The following is a 7527-nucleotide window of genomic DNA, read 5'->3' as shown; positions in this document are numbered from 1 at the left end:
ACATGCTCACCTGACAAGCTTCTCTGTTAGAAGCTCCATGCTATTTTCATTTGGCTTTAATCCTTGATAGATCAAGACATAGCTCTCTTTGAAAAGCCAGGTTTAATAGAATGCACACAGGACACATTCTCAGAAATGGAAGAAAACACTTTTACTTCCTTTCCTAGTTACCTAAGACTCTAGAACTTACTGTAACTTCAGCAGGGGCCAAAAGAAAGGTCTTTCCTCTTGAACTTTGGTCCTTCCTTTTGTTTCCGTGAATTTTCTCCCTCTTTCTGGCTATGGTATAAGTTTTTTTTCTCCCTGAGATTCAGCCCTCAAAAGAAAGCTGAACTCACCCGGGGTAATGGAGTGATCTGAAGAGCTCATTTGTGACTACTAAACACTTGAAATATGGCTACAGTGACCAAGAAATTAAACTTTCAATTGCATTTGATTTCAATCTATTTAACTTTAAAACTTAAACTAAATTTAGTTGTTGATGAATTTCTGAGTATGTCTGGAATGACTTGGGTTGTTCAATCTATTTCTTTTCAACTGTGAATCATCTGAAATCTAAATGCACAAGTATTTTCAATGAAAATTCAGTCTCCAAAATGAGATGTGCCATAGGGGTTAAATACACTCCAGATTTTGATGGTTTAGTACCAAAAATGTAAAAGGTCTCTTTAGTAACTTTTTCATTATTAATTTTTTATGTTGATTATGTATTGAAATGATAATATTTTGGTTATGATGGGCTCAATAATTTATATTATAAAAAATAATTTCACATGTCTTTTACTTTTTAATGTGGCTACAAGAACATTTTTAAATTATTTATTTATTTTAGAGAGAGAAGCATGAGCAGGAGGGACAGAGGGAGAGAGAGAGAGAATCTCAAGCAGACTCCCCACTAAGTGTAGAGCCCGACATGGGGCTCGATCCCAGGACCCTGAGATCATGACATGAGCAGAAACCAAGAGTCAGACATGTAACCCACTGTACTACCCAGGCACCCCTACTGGGGCATTTTCAATTATATGTGTGGTTCACATTATTTTTACCCACTGGTGCTAGTCTACAGCATGGGCTTTGGTGTCAGAGAAAATCAGCTGCCCTCATTTGCTGATTGTATGACCTTAAGCAAGCTACTTAACCTCTTCAAGCCCGTGTTCACTCATCTGTAAAGTGGGGGACATTTTACTCTTTTCTGAATAGGCCTGTAGTGAATTTAACATGAGGCAGTGAACAAAAACTTACCAGAGAGCCTGGCTCATAGCAAAATAATTCTGTAAATGTTCACTGTTACTATTGTTGTTGTCATTTTTCACCAACTATCATCCAAATGTTTAGCCAAAGAGTGCCTCAAAATAATAAATGTTAGTCACCTATGGTTGACTAGTATCTCATGAATAGATAAAGTAACCCCATTTTCCAAAATAAAAAGAGGGACTTAAGGTCAGATATAGGAGTTTTTCTCACATTTTTACTTTTTTCACATAAAAAAATCATGTTTTTTTAGTTTATGGAATGCTTTTATCTAAAAACAGTAAAAGTGCTTGAAACCCAGACTTCCCTAGAAAATCCAGGGCATGAGGTTTATGTGTAAAAAATATTAATGCACAGGGGCGCCTGGGTGGCTCAGTGGATTAAGCCGCTGCCTTCGGCTCAGGTCATGATCTCAGGGTCCTGGGATCGAGCCCCGCGTCGGGCTCTCTGCTCCGCAGGGAGCCTGCTTCCTCCTCTCTCTCTGCCTGCCTCTCTGCCTACTTGTGATTTCTCTCTCTGTCAAATAAATAAATAAAATCTTAAAAAATATATATATTAATGCACAATATCTCAAAAACCCAAACTCAGCAGTCCTCCATTTAGATTCAGTTTTGAAGGCTAACGTTTTATTTATATCCATTTCTTTTTTGGCCAGGATTAAAAAGACCAAATAAATAATCTGGATATACATTGGGAACTTTTGCTTCCAGAAAGATGGAGACGTGCCCTTCCTCATTCTTCCTGCTAAGTAAAACTAAAAACTCTGGATCTTACGTATAAAACAAACTCTGAGAGTTTTCAGAGTAAGATTCTGAAAGTTTTCAGAGTAAGACTCTGAAAGGTAGAAAGAAGAAAGACCACTAGGGATCTTGCTAAGATGCATAGTCAAACAACTGAAAACTAAAGACAAAAATATCTTAAAAGCAGAAAGAACGAAATGACACTTTACTTATAAGGAAAATAATGATTCTAGTAATAGCAAATTACTCATCAGAAATCATGGCAGTCAAGGAAGGAGCCCAACATCCTTCTGCCAACCCAGAATTCTGTATTCAGTTCAAAATAAAAAAGAAAACAGGAGTGGCTACGTTAATATCATATAAACTTCAGAGCAAAGAAGATTATCAGAGATGAAGACATTATTACATAATTATAAAAGGGTCAATCCACCAAGAAGACATAATTATCCTAAATGCGTATGCAACAGAGTGACCAGATAAATGAAGCAAAACCTGATAGAACTGGAAGAACAGGCAAATCCAGAATTATAGTTGCAGACTTCAATATCCTGTTCTCTGAACAACTAACGGAACAACTAGGCACAAAATCATCAAGGATACAGAAGAATGCAGTAACACTATTACCCAACAGAAGCCAATTGACATTTATAGAATAATCCACCCAATAATAGCAGAACACATGCATAGAGCATATACTCAAAGAGACCATACCCTGAGTCATAAAACCTACCTTGACAAATGTAAAAGAATGGAAATTCACAGTGTGTTCTTGAACCACATGCAATTAAATTAGAAACCAACAACAAAAGATAACAGGAAAATCTCCAAACACTTGGGAACCAAACAATACATTTCCAAAGACCCTATGGGTCCTAAGGAAGTTTCAAGAGAAATGGTTTTAGAATATATTCAACTGAATGAAAATAAAAATTCACTATATCAAAATCTGTGGGAGACAGCCAGTGCAGTGCTAAGGGGAAATCTGTAGCACTTACGGTAACATTAATAAAGATGAAAAGTCTCAAATCAACCACCTAAGCTCCCACCTCGAGACATTTTTTTAAAAAGCAAAATAAACCCAAAGAAAGCAGAAGAAGGAAATAACAAAGAAAAGAACAGGAGTTGATAAAATTGAAAACAAAAATAGAAAAAAAAATTCCCTGGAATAAAACACTGACTCCTTTAAAAGATCAACTGACAAAACTCTAGCAATGCTGATGAAGAATGAGAAGGAAAAAAAACAAAACAAAACCCCAAATTACCAATATCAGGAATGAAATGGGATATTGCTACAGACACTGTGGACATCAAAGTAATAACAGAATATTGCAAACAATTCTACATATACAAATTTGAGGACCTAGATGAGATGGACCAATCCTACAAAAAGCACACACTACCACAACGCATCCAGTATGAAATCAATCATTTCATTAGCCCTGTAACTATTAAAGAAATTGTATTTATAATTTTAAAACGGCTGAAAAGAAATCTCCAGACTCAGATGGTTTCACTCGAGAATTCTATCAAACATTTAAAGAAAAATTAACACCAAGTCACACAATCTCCTCAAAAAAGAATAGCGGATGAAAGAATAAACCAGTTCTTCATTCATTTAACTTGCCCTCTTTGCTCCACTGCAGCTACCTCCTTTTACTTCTGGAACATACGAGCCACCTTCTCCACGTAGAACAAATCGCCTGGGTGGCTCAGTGGGTTGAGGCCTCTGCCCGGAGTCCTGGGATCAAGCCCCCAGTCGGGTTCTCTGCTCAGCAGGGAGCCTGCTTCCCTTCCTCTCTCTCTGCCTGCTTCTCTGCCTGCTTGCAATCTCTTGTTTCTTGAATAAATAAATAAAATCTTAAAAAAAAAAAAGAAGAAGAAGAAGAACAAATCCAAGCTGCGGCCTTTGCTCAGGGTGCTTCCCCATCATGTTCCCTTTGACGCTCCCAGATTCATGCCCATTCTCCCCCGACATCTCAGCTTATATAGCCCATGTGTTATTTCCTCAGGGAAGTCCAGAGTGGGGGGAGGGCCCTGACTTATGCACACACAGCCCCTGCTATGTTTTCTCTCTGTGGCACTTACTGCAAATTTTGTTCACTATTTGCAATGAGTTATCTAAGGTCTCCAAGGCTTCTTCAACTAGTCTAGGCTGTACACTATAAACTGTATGAGGACAGGATACTAGACTCCTTTATTCACTCTCTATCTATGACTTGGAGCCCAGTCCCTGGGATCCAGACAGCAGTAGGACAGTATTTATTGAGCAAATATTCAGTCAAGGTCCTGCAGAGAAACCGAACCAATAGGATGTGTGTGCACAGACAGACAGACAGACACACACACACACACACACACACACACTCTTACCTATCCAGGGCAGGGGGTTGGGTGGGGGGGGGGGGGGTAATTGATAAGGAATTGGCACAGGTGATCAGGAAGACTAATAAATCCCAAGATCTGCAGAGTGAGTCAGCAAGCTGGAGACCCAGGAAAGCCAATGGTACAGTCCTAGTGCAAGTCAAAAGGCCAGCAGACCCAAGACCTGGATAGAGCGGATGTTCAGTTCAAGTCTGAAGGCAGGAAAAAGCCAATGTCCCAACCCAAAGGCAGTGAGGCAGGCAGAATTCTTTCGTCTTCAAAGGGTCAGCCTTTTTTTCTATTCAGGCCTTTAGCGGATTGGATGAAGCCCACTGACATTAAGACAAACTGACTGGTCTACCAATTAAAATGTTAATTTCATCCAAAATAAAAACATCTCTCACAGAAACATCCAGATTAGTGTTTGACCAACTATCTGGGCACCCTGTGGCCCAGTTAAGTTGACATACAATTAGCTATCACATTGAGTTAATAATAACTGAATAATGGGGGGGGGAGGTTTGTTTGTGCAATTAATCTATCAAGTATCCTAGACTATCGCCAAAGTTTACTTTTTTCTTTTGGCTGAAAAGTATATAGCACCTAATTCATCAGTGAACTCATAGTCATTAGCTGGGTTGGGATCTTGAAAGATAACTATCACTAAGTGAGTATTTTTCTTTGTGTTTATTAGCTCTATCCTTCCAATAACTTTGTAAGGCTAAGAGAGGTTATATAACATGTCCAAGACCACACAGCCTGATATTGGCAAAGATATGACCGGGGTGTCTGAGTGCCTCAGTCAGTTAATGTCTGCCTTTGGCTCAGGTCATGATCCCAGGGTGCTGGAATCAAGCCCCAAGTTGGGTTCCCTGATCAACGGGAGTCTGCTTCTCCCCCTCCCTCTGCTGCTCCCCCTGCTTGTGCTCTATTAAAACAAAATAAAATAAAATGACAGAAACCTAAATTTGTCTTCATAGCTCAAGATTTTATGACTTTTAAGAGCTTCCCGTTAAGAAAACACAAACAATACAATTTTCCAAAACTGAACAACAATGTGTAGCTCAGCCATTTTTTGAGCAAGTTATTTAACCTCCTCAGGATCCAGTTTCCTCTTGTGTTAGAAAAGAGTAAAAGCACCCCCCGCCTTTAAGGAGTTGCTGGAGGATTAATGGAGCTGTAGAGTTTAGCATGCTACCTAGACACTGCAGATGCCCAGTAAATGTTAACTTGTAATATCTATCGTTTGCATTCCATTGGCTCCTACTGGCATCTGCTCTTGCAGGCTTCCAAACTCCTGTAAAATCCTTTGGGAATATTTCTGCTCACATGTGTTTGAAATTCAGTCCACTAGCCTCACAGCACCTGCAGTCCTCTTCCTCTCCATCATGGCTGGCCCCCACACACCACGTACCTATACACATGTACACATATTCCACCCTTCATAAAACAGTCCCTTATGCTCCAGAAGTCCCCCAGGACCTGGCCAGGGATCATTATCTGACCTTTTTCCTTTCTTCCTCCTCTGAGCAGATCCTTTCAACCCAAGCAACCCTTGGAGTGTGAGGAGCAAGGAGAAAGGGGCAGGGCTTGCTTTTCGAGGAAGACTGTCTCCACAGTATATTCTTGTCCTAGATTAACTGACCATGCAAGCATGGGTTTATTTCTGGGCTTTATATTTTATTCCATTAATCTATGTGTTTATTTTTGTGCCAAAATTGTGTGTATTTTAAATTTGAAAAAAAAAATTGTGGGAACCTAGCCTCTTATCTTTTGGGGAAAAATTCCAAATTGGCTTCTCCTGAGTTGATCTTGATAAATGTTCTGCTTTCCATACATGGCAGGGCAGGTGCTGGGGCCTGTTTTTCCAGCCCCGGTGACAGATTTGCAGTGGTTATCCACATCCTATCACCTGTTCCAAGGGCAGGTCAAGAGAACATTTTTGACTATGACTGGCCAGGTTAGAGTACAGGTTGAGACCAGGAAGCAACGGAAAACAGACTGAACAATAAGGAGGTTGAACCTTTGGCCTTTCTCAACAGGGCCCTTGGCCTCAGACTTTCACCTCTGCCATATGGCCACACTGCGTGTGGCTGGCAGTCAATTCAAACACAATGACCAAACTTCAGGTTAACCAATCGAGTGTCCTCATTGATGTTTTGTTCCAATGGATTTCAAAACAATTTCAATTCTTATACTCATTTCAATGTGAAAATAAGAATTTATCTCTTAACAACTATCATGAAAAATAAAACAATGGCCATATTTAAGGGAAAGTATTGCTGGCAGGTTGGGCTCCCTAGAAAACAGAATCAGAGATGGAGAATTACATGCAAGAGGTTTATTGGGGAATGATCTAGGTACCAACACCTGTGTGGAAACAAAGCTGTCAACTGAGGCAAAGGGAGAAACTGAGCTGCAGGGCAGTCACAGCAAAGACCTCAACTGATCCCTTTGGGAGCTCTGGAGCTGGGATGGCCCTGGAGAGATGTCCCGAGAAATAAGGCAAAGAGGCTGAAACTTTCTACCCCCACATGAGCCAGTCATGGGATTTTTGACTGCTCCTCGGAAATGGTCATGATCTTGAACTATGTGGTTTTTCTTCACCAGCGCTGAGGGAGTAGGAGGACACAGGTGTGAGCTGTCAGCCAGTCACTCTCCAGCTGCAGTCCTGAAGTGGGCATCTGGGCAGCACACCCCAGGCCGACCACAATGAGAATTACATATGTTTTCACTCTCTCCAGGGAAATATCTATGCAAACCCAGCAGACAATAAAGACGATTTCTTAAACAAAGTGTGGACTATTAAAAAAAGAAAGAAAAAATAATCAAGAACCATGGAACTTTTTACCAGAGGTAAGATTTCATGTCACTGCCAAGACAGTGCAGCATCTTATACTCAGCACAAAACTGATCCCAGCTTCCCCTCTGCCCCAAATTAAAAACAGCCCAGCCCTGAATCTCATGCAAGTTACCCACTCTCTCTGCCCCTACACAGCACTCAACAGTACTTTCACAAATGCCAGTGCGGCAAAGTGAAATGCATTTCATACAAGAGAACCTACTAACTACACTTACTCCATGTGATTTTTGCATATTAGCTTTTTTTTTTAAAAGATTTTGTTTATTTATTTATTTGATAGGCAGAGATCACAAGCAGGCAGAGAGGCAGGCA

The sequence above is a fragment of the Meles meles genome, chromosome 7 (genome assembly GCF_922984935.1).
Source record: "Meles meles chromosome 7, mMelMel3.1 paternal haplotype, whole genome shotgun sequence".
NCBI classification, from domain to species: Eukaryota; Metazoa; Chordata; class Mammalia; order Carnivora; family Mustelidae; genus Meles; species Meles meles.
The sequence above is the reverse complement of the archived record's forward strand: the minus strand, read 5'-3'. Positions refer to the sequence as shown.